Source organism: Leptonychotes weddellii, chromosome 15 (assembly GCF_054177405.1).
Source record: "Leptonychotes weddellii isolate Sample4059 chromosome 15, ASM5417740v2, whole genome shotgun sequence".
NCBI classification, from domain to species: Eukaryota; Metazoa; Chordata; class Mammalia; order Carnivora; family Phocidae; genus Leptonychotes; species Leptonychotes weddellii.
In genome coordinates this window covers 2,687,921-2,700,973 of record NC_138383.1, presented here as the reverse complement: position 1 = coordinate 2,700,973, position 13,053 = coordinate 2,687,921, and the positions used below count along the sequence as shown (strand labels likewise).

The 13,053-nt window shown below is 57.3% G+C and overlaps 1 protein-coding gene across 3 annotated transcripts in view; it reads right to left on the bottom strand.

Annotated features, from left to right (window-relative positions):
* The window catches only part of RBFOX3 (RNA binding fox-1 homolog 3), a 458,835-nt gene that overhangs the window by 277,201 nt on the left and 168,581 nt on the right, over positions 1 to 13,053 (bottom strand). For all 3 annotated transcript variants that reach the window (XM_081804338.1, XM_081804340.1, XM_081804339.1), the window contains one exon: positions 603 to 749. The gene's annotated coding sequence lies outside the window, so the exon portion shown is untranslated. The remainder of the gene's footprint in view (positions 1 to 602; positions 750 to 13,053) is intronic.

Here is a 13,053-nt window from a genome sequence, read left to right as displayed (position 1 = left end):
TAGCAAATTATCAAAACTGAGGTCATGGGAATTTGTAGCTGGTACGTCAGTAGTGCAAGTGGCCCCGAAGACTTGTGGCTGGCGTCTGAAGTGGGGCGGCCTGATGGGGGACAGGCCCCGAGCCTGCAGGGGTCTGCCACTAACCCGCTAACCTTGGGTGGTTTCTGCCACAGCTGAAGTGGAATGGAGCCATCAGGTGGTCCCCTCTGGAGCCCGGTGGAGGCATGAGTGCTGCTCGAGGGGCTGCAGGGAGATCTGGGCAGGGGAAGGTCAGACCAAGCCTCGGCCTCTGCAGCGTCTCGCACGGACACCAGACAGGGGACACCACACCCCGTCCACCTTCCTTCCTGGGATAATAACTCTGCAGCCAGGCTGATGGATTTCAGGTCACAGACGGCAGGTACTCCTTACAAATTCAAGCCAGCACATTCCTAGGGATCTGCCGATACTCCCCATCCTACCCCCGAGCCCCCCCAAAACACGGCGATCCTCACACCAGAGCAAGCAGAACGTCCCCACCCTGTCATTCCCTTGTGCCAAAAAAATGTTCTTCCGTCGCAAACCCAGACTCCCAGGACTGTTCTGGCCGGCGGCAGCCTTACCTGGTAGTGGTGGGTGAGGTCTGCTTCGCTGTAGCAGGGAGGTCTCCCACGGGGGTTCTTTCTGGAACTTTCTTGGGTGGAAGTTTGCTGGGAAAATAGTGAGAATCAACAGGAAGGGCTTCAGGTTCTCAGAGACAGATTCTCAACCTGAAGGAAAAGAAAAGAAAAAAATGTAAATGCCTTTGAAGCAAACATCCTCTTTTCAATATTAAAAAAACACAGGTGTGAGTACCCAAGAGAAGAGGGGGTGTGGCCACCAGGGATCACACCCCAGGGGACGGAGAGGAACTTGGGGAAACAAAGCATTAGGACCCTATCCCCAAACGGCAGGTGGGCCGCCCCCTGCTGTGTGGTCAGCCCTCCCACCGTGATGCACCCCCCAACTGTTCTTTGACCCCCTCCCCCGTGCTGGCCCCACCCAGTCTGGTCGCACCCCCTCCCCCCGCACTTCCTGCCTCACCCAGTGCAGAGTCCAGGACCCCCCACTGCCACCATTGCCAAAGCTCCCTGGTCCCGCTCTTTTTAAAAGATTCTTTGGGTGATGTCACTCTCCTGACATATCCCTCCAACACTGTCCTGTGTCACTGGGAGAAAACACCCAGAGTTGCTACAGTGGCCAGCATGCCAGGTGAAACCAGGTTTGGGGACCCCGACGCTTACACGATTTGGGGGGCTGTCTAGGATGATGAAGGCAAAAATAGGCTGCAGGGTCTTGCTCAGTGTGTGGGTTCATAGCGTCCTGGTAAATCTTCCTTTGCCCCTGGGACCCTAGGCAGTGCCCCCACCCCCTGCAGCCCCCGGGCCTCCAGGCTGCCCCCCACACACCATGCCTTTGTACCTGCGTTGCTCAGGACTCTCTTCCCTACATCACTGCATGTCTCGCCCCTCCCTCCCTCGGGACTCTGATATATGGCACCTTTCCAGTGGCTAACCCCGAGCAGAACACCCTATCAAACACGGCGGCCGCCCCCCTCGGCAGTCCCTCCGCCTCTCCCCGTGAACCTCCCCCAGGACCGATCACATCTGCTACCACACAGATGCATCGCCCCTGGAATGCAAGTGCCCTGAGGGCAAGCACTTGGGTCTCTTTTCCTCCATACTGATCCCCAGTGCCTACCCCATGCCTGGCACACAGCCGAAGCTCACTCGGGGTTTGTCAAGTGAAGGACTGAAGGCATGAACGACCCCCTTTTATTCTCCCCTATGCACACATTAGGCTTCTATAGAAGAGTGTCCTTTATCGCACCCCAGAGTCAGGGTTCCCAGGAAACACAAGGGGGCTGGTTAGTTGCTATTTGGAGGTAGGGGGTACCTGGGCCTTGGAAGTCCTTTCTTTGCTTCATTCACCCCCACCCCATATGTGTGCCATCAGGCAGACGGGACACAGACCCTGTTCAGGACCTCCTCTCTGGTCAGCCCCCAGAGACTGGCTCTGGGGCAGGGTCCTGAGTCAGGTTGGCCGGGGACTGGTTCCCCCAGCCCGCCTCCATGGACTGGCTCCTGCTAGCACGTCCCCAGAAATCCCACAACGGAGCTTTAAAAAAAGGAAAGAAAAGACTACCAGTTTGTTTCTTTTCCTAAAATCCAGTTCCTTAAAGGAGAACCACCCACATCCCACATGGCAGGGCCAACCCCACAGAGCACCGCCAACCGCAGAGAAACGCCCAGACCCCGCCCGCCTTTCCAGTGACCATCCAACGCCATCCATGCACACTGCAGGAGCTGGGCATCGGAGAGAACGGAAAACGGCCCTAAGCTCCGGGAGGCCACTTGTCAATGGGAAAAGCAAGTCTGTGATCTGTTCTCCTGGGCTGGTGCTAAGTTAGGCAGCGGGAGAGGTGGCTAGGGGAAGGCCCAGCAGGAGGAAGGGGAGCCCCGGTAGAGGCAGCTCCAGGTGGTGACCAAGCTGGTGGGCAGACAAGGCAGGTAGGCAGGCTTCTCTTAGAACCAAGCGCCTGACCCTCAGCAGCCGGCACAGAAGGCAAGGGCTGGAACTCATTCTGCGCCAGACCCACAGGAACAGCAGCAGGGTGGACAGGCAGACAGCGCCACGGGGACCTAAACCCAAGAAGGACAAATGACAAGGCACAGGGAGCAAAGACAGTGAGGGGAGAGGGGCTGTACAAGAATCCAGGGAGCCCCCAAACTCCTCTCTCCCCAGCACATGGATGGTTATGTACAATTCGTGAAATCCGGTCACCTTCTCCAACGTGATGTCTTCACGTCCCCCCCACCGGCCCCCCGCCACTCGTGTGCTGAGCTCTGTGCCCGGTGCCCCGACTCTGCACACCCCCCTCGGGAGCCGTGCAGGCCTGGAAAGGAGAGCTTATTTCACTTTGCTGGGTGGTACACAGCCGGAAGTGCTCACTTAGATGGGGGAGCACGGGCCGTGGGGTCACTGGGACTGGACCAGCAGCCCTGAGCTCCCCCCACCCCCCGCCGGGGCGAGCAGCCCTGCCCTGGCCAGGCCTCGGGGACCCCGGGCGAGAGCCGGCCTCACCAACGGCTGGTTGTCCTTTGTGTCCTTAAATGAGAGTTCATTTCACAGCCTGTCCCTGATTGAAACTGCGTGGTCTCCCCTACTCTGCAGGACAAAAGACCGTCCACCACCCACGGTGCAGAACCGGGGGCCTCTGCCCTGGGGTTTTCAGGGACACAGGACTCACCGGCTGCCAGCGGGAGGGACTGGTCCCACCTCCATCTTCACAAAACAGACAAAGGTAAGAGACAAAAGGTCAAGCAAGTAAGGAGCCATGAAGTCTCTCCAGGCCCCAAGGCTGGCTCCGGGAAAAGGGAAAAGAAAAGGGGCACCCATATGCCTCAGTCAGTTAAGCGTCTGCCTTCAGCTCAAGTCAGGATCCCGGGGTCCTGGGATAGAGTCCTGCAGCATCGGGCTCCTTCCTCAGAGGGGAGCCTGCTTCGCCCTCTCCCTCTGCCGCTCCCCCTTGCTTGTGCTCGCTTTCTCTCTCTCTCTGACAAATAAATAAATAAAATCTTTTAAAAAAGAAGGAAAAAAAAAAGGACAGCAGAAGGCCCGCGGTGCTCACAGCACAAGGCGGCCAGGCCTGCCTAGCTGAGGCCCAGGGTCAAGGCCACGGCCTACTGTCCCAAATCCAACAGGGGAGGGAGCTGCATCGTCCCCCTCCCGGGAACCACACTCACTGTGTCCCACCCTGCACCAAGCACAGCGGCAGATGCCTGTGGTTCCGGCCTCTGCCAGCGCATAGCCCGGGGCCAGAGGTAAGGAGGGAGCCTCCAACTGCTGACCGTCAATGTCCATATCCTTGTGCCTCCTGCTGTAGGGGGTGGGCCTCCCCCCACACTGCAGAACCCCAGGGCCAGTGGGCACATGGGTTCACTGGTGGCCAGGACTCTTCCCCACCCCCTCGACCTGCTTCTTCAGGATCCAAGCCCCTCACTTTAGATGGGGGAGCCCTCAAAATAATTTGGGGGTGGACAGAGGCTGAAGTTTCCCAGGAAGGCTGACATAGGTAGTGGGGGCCCCAGAAGGACGTGATCCCGGGGAAAGGCCTGGCTCTGGAAAGTACTAGGTGTGGGCCTACCAAGGGCAAGGACAGGGAGCAGGCTGGGAGGGTTCAGTCTCAGGGAAGGTCTCTCCAGCACATTCCCACCCGTCCCCCATCTCAGCTGCCAATTAAAGTCTCCGGGGCCCATGGTGGCTACAGAGCCAGCCCAGCTCCCATCTCTGCTCCCAAGGGGGCAGACGGCTGGGGCTGCCTTTGGTGCCCCGGCCCCAAAAGGCCTCCTGTTGGGATTCTTGCCATTAGGGAGAAAAGATAGAAAAATAAACACTGGGACTTCTAAAAAGTGTCTTCTGCAAAAAATAAACCAACACACAAATAGGCACCAGCCCCAGCAGAGGCTCCTGCTAGAACAGACCTGCATGGATGGGAGATCCTCTGGCCACCCTCAAACTCCAGCCCTGAGAGAGACTGGGCAGTCGGCCCCTCTCTTTCTCTCTGAGGACCCCTGTCCTCAGCCCACTACAAGGCTGGGAGGGGGAGAGAAGGGTAGAGTGGACCAAGGGAGGGGGAGAACCCGGCCAAATCACCATCATCATCATCATCATCATCGTCATCAAAATAGGACGAAGCTTAGTCCGAGGGCAGCCCCCAGTTGGTCTTTCTCAGCACTGTGCTCAGCAGGTGCTCCGTCAGCATCCGTTAAATGAACAAGGAAAGGAAGGAGAAGGCACGTCTAGGTGAGCCGCACACAGGTGAGGAACGTTTCCTCGCCAACCTGAAAACCAGCAAGCGGACGTCACTGCCATTCATTTGGGGCTGTGGGTGGTAGGGTCTCTGGCCCTACTCTGGTGGTAGGGCCCCGTCTGGGCAGGTGCGGCCCTGCAAGCTCAGGACTTGAACTCGGAGCCATCCCTCATCTGTCTACATTCCCGTTCGATGTCCCAGAGGGACTCAGGAAGTGGCATCTGCAAATCCCAGGGGGCTCAGCTCGCCCATCTCAGAATGGGGCCTTTCTCCCCGAACCACACCTTCGCTGGTTCATTTCATTGCCAGGAGGAGCCTCTTCCTCCACCAGCTCTGCCTGGCAGGAAATCAAGGAAATCCAGAGCAACAGAAAGCAAGCTGGGGGCTCCCAGAGGCGGGGCGGGGGCGGGGAATGGGGTGCGGCTGTCAGGAGGTGAGTGAGCGACCGGGGACTGCGCCGAACAACGCTGCGTTGTGAATGGGAAAGTTGCCAAGGGAGTAGATCTCAAAATTCGTCGTCCCAGGAAAACGCGTGTGAACATGTGAGGGGACAGATGTCACCCCACCTCACTGTGGTGGCCTCTTCACAGCATGTACCTACCACGAGTCATTATGTCACACACCTTAAACTCAGGCAAAGCTACCTGTCACTTGTACTGTGGTAAAACCTGGCCAATTCAACGTAATGGCAAGGGTTGGGATTCGTTTTTTAAAAACACCGACACATCCAAACCAAGCGGAGCTGCTTGTCCTACCAACCACACGGTCCGGTGGGACACGGAGCCCTCGCCCGCCGGGGACTCGGCACTCGCATCGCTTCCTGTCTTCATTTCCCTCTGAAGCGCTCCCCTCCCCGCCACTCGTGCCCCTTCTCCCGGCTTCTGTCCCCCCCGACCTCTGGCACCGTTCGGGGTGATGGCGCTGGCCTGTCCAATTCCTCCCCTCCCTGATGCCTCTCGGTCTCTGCTTCCCCCCAACACAAGCCAATGACCAAACCCAGGGCGTGACATAAGACATGCTAAGAAGGCAAAACTGGCCACCTCTTGAGCCGGGGGAAGAATAACATGGGGCGCTTCGTCACGAGAGTAAAGATGATAGGGAATACATAATATTCTGAACACATGAGTCTCCTCCTTCCATTTTTAAACCAGAAACCAGCTTCGCTCCTGACTCCCCTCATGCCTTATGAATCCCCTCTCTGACAAAAAAAATAATAATAATAATTTGGGTTTTATTATCCTGGCATCTAGTGGGAGTCGGTGACAATTCTACTGTAGCTGAGCTGCGGCTTCTTCTTCCTTTAACACCAGTGAGTTTTAATAATACAGTGTACCTTTAGGTATTGTTGGAATGTTACATTATTCAACGCATCCAACGGGAATGAGAAGGCCCTTATGCAATTTATGTGTCCTCTGTGCTGTGTTTAACGCTTGGGAAATGGAGGGGTGTAATTTGGGAAGCAATTTTCCCCAAGGTCGGGCAAAGCAGTTTCTGGCGGAAAGGCTGGGGGCTGTGTGACCCCAGTGACAGCCAGGCTTGAAGTGGGGGCCCCAGGGATTCCAGGCCCCAAAGCAGAAGCGCTCCCCAAATGTGAGAGAACTCCAGCCCAGCTGTGGCTGCACTGCACACAACACACTGGTGAGAAGGAGTTGCCCAGGGCACGATTCAAAGCACTCCCAGTCTCTCCTGTGCATCTTCCATGCTTCCCTCACCGAGTCAGCCTGGGTTCCTGAGTCTAGGAATCAATGAGCCAGACCGAGAGCCCTGCTTCAGGCCCTTGGGGAACTTTAGGGCAGCTGGTTCCCATGGGCTGGCCTTTCCCAAAAGCATCATTCCAGCACTGAGCATCCATCCAGTCCCTCCTACACCGGAGACTGGGGACACAGATGAGAACACCACACAAGCCTGTCCCCAAGGGGCTTGCAGTACAGAGGGAAGGATGATGAGCAAACCAGAAATCTAAGGCCTCACATGAGACGTCAAGTGCCACAGGGCAGACCTCAGTTGTGCTGGGTGCATCTAGAACAGTGTGTGGCACAGGACGGGCTCAGTAGACACATGTGAGTGGCTGAATGCACAGACGAAGTATCAGTGTGTGGGGCCCACAGCAGACAGAGAGGCACCTCGCTCATCCTGAGAGGCTGCTCTCGCTTCCCGGAGGAGGGGGCCCACCGTGGAGGGAGTCCTAACAACCCAGCAGCGGAGCGGGTGGGCCGGCAGGGATGGAACCACGCTAGAGGGGCAGAGAGGCGACTTCGAGGTCTGGGACTGGACACGTAAGTCAGGCACCAGATCCGCGAGCACCTTGAACACCGTGCCAAGGACTTTCAACAGCCACCTGAAGAATTCTCAGCAGGAAACTATGCAGATTTGTGTCTTAGGAAGTTGGCTCTGGTGCCTGTGAGGCCAGGCCAGAAGGGGGTAAAAACTAAGGCAGGAATCTCAATCTGGAGGCAGCCGCTGGCTGTCACATGAGAAACTGAGACTCCCATCAGGTGGATGGAGACTGGATGGGATGACGGGCAGGACTCAGGGGGCTTGCACCGGGTGGATGATGGGGTTTGTTACAGGGTTACGTGCACTCCTGATGGTATTCTTGACACCTTGGTATACGTTAACCGCTACAGAATAAGGCTTCCCAAGGCTTGTGGGGTTGGGTTCAGACTTAGACGTGTTGTGTCTGAAGAGCCCTTGGGACGTCTGGGGGAGGGGGTATTTGGCAGGTGGTTGGCTGCCAGGATCTAGGGCTTGGGAGACAGTCTTGTCTGCTTTGGGGATTGTGGTGCCCACCTCTAGGACGGCCGCCAGGATCCTCACCCCCTGTCCCCTGGTGCAGTCCCCTCCTACCTTGTGCCAGGGCTGGGCATCTCAGTTCTGAGATCGGGTCATAAACGATGTCGCCCACTCTCATGCTGGTAGGAGCTGGCCGCCACATCATGGAGACACACTAAAGCGGCCATAGGCAGAGATCCACATAGGAGGAACTGGGGCCCCCTCTGACAGCCGGCATGCTGACTGCAACCCCGTGAAGGCCCCTGAGCTAAACACCTCAGCTGCTTGGACTCCTGGACTCCCGAGCCCCAGAAAGCGTGGGCTAAGAAATGACTGTTGTTTGAAGCTGCTAAGGTTTGGTGTAACCATGAGACCAACAGATACCTAATACAGGGATTACAACAAGGAGAGATGTAAATGGTGGCTTTAGCCAAGGGCATGGAGAGGAACACCCGGGGAGAAGATGGTGTGGGCGTGAGGGACGGGTGATGAGGGGCACACCCAGGATCCCTGGGAGGCAGCAGGGGTGGGAGAGAAGTCTGTGCAAGGAATAGGGAGACTGCAGAGAAGGAAGCCATGGCTGCGAGACACCACACAAACCCCAATCTCTATTATGTCCAGCAGGAGGGCGTCAGGTGCTTCAGATCCCTATGGGACCCAGTGGTCCCCTGCCCCCCAATGGGGACCATCTTGCTTTCTGCTTCCTGTGAGACCCCGTCCCATCTCATCTCTTGGGTCCCTATTCTCCTTTGTGGTGCTTGTCGCAAATCATAATTATATTTTCATTTGTTTCTTTACTCATCCATGGTCTTTGAGGGCTGGGGAATATCTGTTTTGTTCACCACTGTAAACCCAGTGCCCAACATAGACGAGCTTCTCAAACATTTGTTGGATGGATGAATAAATGAATGGAAAGAGCAAAACCCTGAGTCTCACCTGCCGGCCCAGGTGATCTGGTGGACAAACTATCCCTTTCAATGTCCCCCTCCGTGCCCCACACCTCTCTGGAGGGCAGGGCCCCATAGCTGTGAAGGAAAGCACAGCGGGACAGGGGAGAGGTGAGGAAAGAGAGAAGACCCTGAGGATGACCCAGACAGGCTCTTCCCACCCTTCTCAAGGGTGAGGAGTGCATCCCACGAGGCCTTCCATAGTTCAGAGTCCAGTGGGGAAGCGGGCAGACAAATAGGGCTAACAGGTGAGGCCTGAAGGCTGACCGTCCCCTCACCTGAGAGGCCGTGGGCTCACCCATGAGGGGGACCACTCCCCCATACAGGTGGGGCCAAGCCCCCTTTTGCTCCTCACCTGTGATGTACCCAGGCCTGGGCAGGAGCATGGGTGTGCATTGACATGATTTTAACAGATAATTACAATACACTCTGTTGTCTGCTGCAGAGGGCTGCACAGAGTGCTGTGGGCACAGGAAGGCTGGGAGTGGGCTGGGGTTTGACCAGCTTTCAGAAGGAAGATGCCGTAGAGCGGCAGGCTGCAGGAAGGGGCTCAGCCCCAGTGCCTGGCCAGCTGAGGGCAGGTGGCAGGAGAGAAGGTGCCCCAGGCCTGAAGGCCCTGCAAGGCCAACTGAAGAGTCAGCCCCATCCTGTCTGCAGGGGAGAGTGGGTGGCCAATGGATGCTCACAAAGACAGTCCTAGGGCAGGGTCTGGAACCCACCAGGGATCACAGAGCTGGGGGTCAGTGATCTTCACCAGGGGGACAGGAGAATGCAGGGAGGGAGCCCGGGGTTGGCTCTGTGAGCCCCATCTCTCACCCTGGCTGTCTGTCCACAGAGCTTGGGGGCAGCACAGTCCCCACAGTTAATCCCCACGCTTGCTTCCCTGGGCCTTAGCACACCCACCAGCCCAGGAAAGGGTCTAAGCCCCTCCTCCCCACACCCCATCCCCCTTCTTCCGCCCTCTGTGGTACCCTTGCAGGCCAGGGACCCCAGTTCACAGACACCCTCCTGGGCAGGGCCAGGAAGAGGAAGTCACCCCAGGGTCTAGGTGGGGGTCGAGGACAGGCACTTTCTAGGTGGCTTTCTCCACTGGCACAGGGAGGCTTTGTGAAGCTACCCAGACAGCGGGGGGTGGGGGGTAGCAAAGGGGGGGTGAGGCCCGGAGAGGGGAGGGGCTGGGCTCCCGCACAGCCTGGGCTGGGCAGATAGCGCAGCGGCCGCAATCAGGAGCATGTTCCCACTTATCTCCTAGCCTCCAGGTGTCTGTGCACGGAAACACGGCGTTTGGTAATAGGATTTTGATGCTGAACAGCCTAAGTTTTCTCCAAGACTGGCTTTACGTCACAAATGTGGGGAACCGCGACCTTAATAGGATTCTAACTTTTAGGTAGTGGACAGAAATGGGGAGGGCGGGATAGAGACTCCAGGATGCCCTCCGCAAGAACACGGGGCCTGGGGGTCCGTGGGGCTGGTGCGGGGGTGGGGGGTGCTGGGGCTTCAGACTGGGCCTTGTCGCCTCTGAGTCCGGACAGCCGGGGGGCCTGGCAGAGATTCATTCCTGGGCTCTGTGTTGCAGGAACACACCCCTTTCAGACCTGGGGTCTCAGAACTGGCCCCCAGGCCTCCATCTGGCTCCACCTCAGGTCTAGGGGGTTGCCCACAGCCCAACTGTGTTTCTGGGCAGGGTTTTATTTTTTTCAAGTTTGTTTGTTTGTTTGTTTAAGAGAGAGCACGCAGGGAGGAGGAGCAAACGCAGAGGGAGCGAGAGTCCTAAGCAGACTCCATGCCCAGCAGTGAGCCCAACACGGGGCTCGATCCCACGACCCTGAGATCACGACCCGAGTTGAAACCAAGAGTCTGATGCTTCACTGACTGAGCCGCCCGGGGCCGGTTTTTTAAAGGTCCCCTTCGAAGGGCCGCCCCTCCCTCCCTGGGCGCGGAGCGCCGGCTCCAGCCCGAGCGCAGGAGAATAACCGGCATCAGGAACTTGCTTCGACAGTACCTTCTGCCAGTTGCTGTAACAGCATCTGCACAGTACAGTCATTTTCAGAGAAGTTCCCGAGGGCCCCGCTCCGGGAGAACTCTAGCCAGTAGGGCAAGTCTGCCCTGCTGCTGGTGTGGGTACCGGTCCTCGGCTGTCCCCACCTGTCCTGAGCACAGGAGGCAAACAACAAGAGTGCAACAGAAACAGAACACAGAAGGATTTCTTGGCAGGACATGGCATTAAACCCCTGCCCAGGACGAGGTGTCGCGTTTCCCTTTCCTTGGCAACCCAGAGCCCGGGGATGCCCACCTCCAAGCTTCCCACACGTGATCTGGGGTGTTCAACAGCACTGTCACGTGAATAAACGCTCGAGGCTGAGCTGCCCTGCTCGGGGCTGGGCACTCTCGAGGACGGTACCTGCGACCTAGGACAGGACATCCTCCTGGGTGACCTGAGTGTGTGGAGGCAGGGGAGTGAGCTGATGACCTTGCCAGCCCTTTCTCCTTGGACCCCTCTCCTGGCTGGCTGTCCCTCGGCTGCCCCCTCCCCACGTCTGTTGGCTCAACAGAGCTGGGTTCTCACGGGCCTGCGCTGGTCGAGGCCACCGTGAGAGTCCCGGTAAGGCTGGCGCTTCAGCCTCTGTCCACCTGCCGGCACCACACCATCTGGCTCAGGGACTTCAGCCCCCTGCCAGATCAAGGAACCTTCCGGAGATGGGGGAATGTTCCGTATCTCAATTCAGGTGATGGTTATTCAGGGTATACAGTTGTCAAAACTCCTTCGACTGTACCAAGACCCATACATTTCACAATATGTAAATTACTCCCCATTTTTCAATTAAAAAAAGAAATCACCTCCTGGACTGACAATACATCTTGAGTCAAAGCCACTCCCTCAGTCCCTAAGGCTCTGACGGGCTGCAGAGCCTTTCAGTTGGCCCAAGTCAGCGACAGAAACCCGATCAATACGTCTGGGAAGAAGCAATAATCAGGGTCATGATACCTGCACGTGTCCCACGCGCAGGCTGAGACACCTGCCCCAGGGGCTCCCCCCAGCGGTGGGAGGGAGGCAACAGCCATCAGCACGCCACCCAAAGCCTCAGTCTGGACCTTCGCTTGTCAGCTCTCTTGCAATGAGGAGAGAAAGGGAGGAAACATGATGATACAGGAGCGTGTCCTCATCCAGGACCCCCATGCTGGCCGCCTTGCTCTCGTGGAGCAGGGACTAGAGTCTACAGCTGGCCTCGTCCAGGTAGGGTCAGGTAGGAAGGAACACGCTGCACACAGGGTTTTGAACAGCACAGGTAGGGCATGCCCACAGCTGTTCCCCATCTGCTCTGGGGCACCATGGCTACCACATCAGCCACCAAACAAGCACCCGGAGTCTGCCCGAGGCTGCCCCGGGTCAAGAGAGGCTGCTCCAGAACTGCAGAGGCCTGCCCTCCCCCTCCGGCAGCGAGCAGGCCCTGGTCTCGGACGGGCTCCCTGGGAGCAGCAGATGGTGAAGCCAGTGTGCAGGAGGGCTCAGAAGACCCACGGGGGGACAACTGTTGATGCTGAGGAACAGACGAGAGCAGAGGGAGAGAACGGGATGGGGAAGCAAGGATTATCACCACCGGCTTTCTCTCTCCTAATCTGCTTCCTCGGCAAGAGGCTCTTCTGCCCACCTCCTGCCCTGTCTTCTGAGAGTGGAACACAGACCAAGGCTGGCAAAGAGGAGGCGTTTCTATGCAAGCCAAGGCCAACTCGTACCCTGCTGTGGCCTCCAGTCTGCCCTCCCTGAGTGACCCTGGCCACAAAATCTGCCTTCCTGGGACCTGATTTTCCTTCTGAGGTCCTTTGGCACTCTTACTACCCAGCAATGAGTTTTGGCTCAGGTAGCACACCATGATGAAAGGGAGACCTCCCCAGGAGCAACATGGCATAGTGAAACTAGGAGTACACATCAGCCACGGTCACTGGAGACACTGACTTTATTCATCTACCCACCCACCTATCCATCTGCCATCTATCCATTTGTCTGTTCCTCCATCTGTCCATTGATCCATCCATCCATTCACTCGTCCACCCGTCCATCCACCCATCTACCCACCCACCCACCCATAACCCATTCAACCATTCAGCCATCCACCCATCCACCTACCTACTCATCCATCCATCCATCCACCATCCATCCATCCATCCACCCACCCACACCTCATTCAACCATTCAACCATCCACCCATCCACCTACCCACTCATCCATCCACCATCCATCCAGCCACCCACCCACCCACTAATCCATCTACCCACCCACCCATAACTCATTCAACCATGCAACCATCCACCCATCCACCAATCCATCTACCCACCCAGCCAGCCAGCCACCCACCCACCCATCCACCAATCCATCTACCCACCCACCCACCCATAACCCATTCAAAGATTCAGCCATCCATCCATCCACCTACCCATTCATCCATCCATCCATCCATCCATCCATCCATCCATCCATCATCCACAAAGTAAACCCAGTGAGGG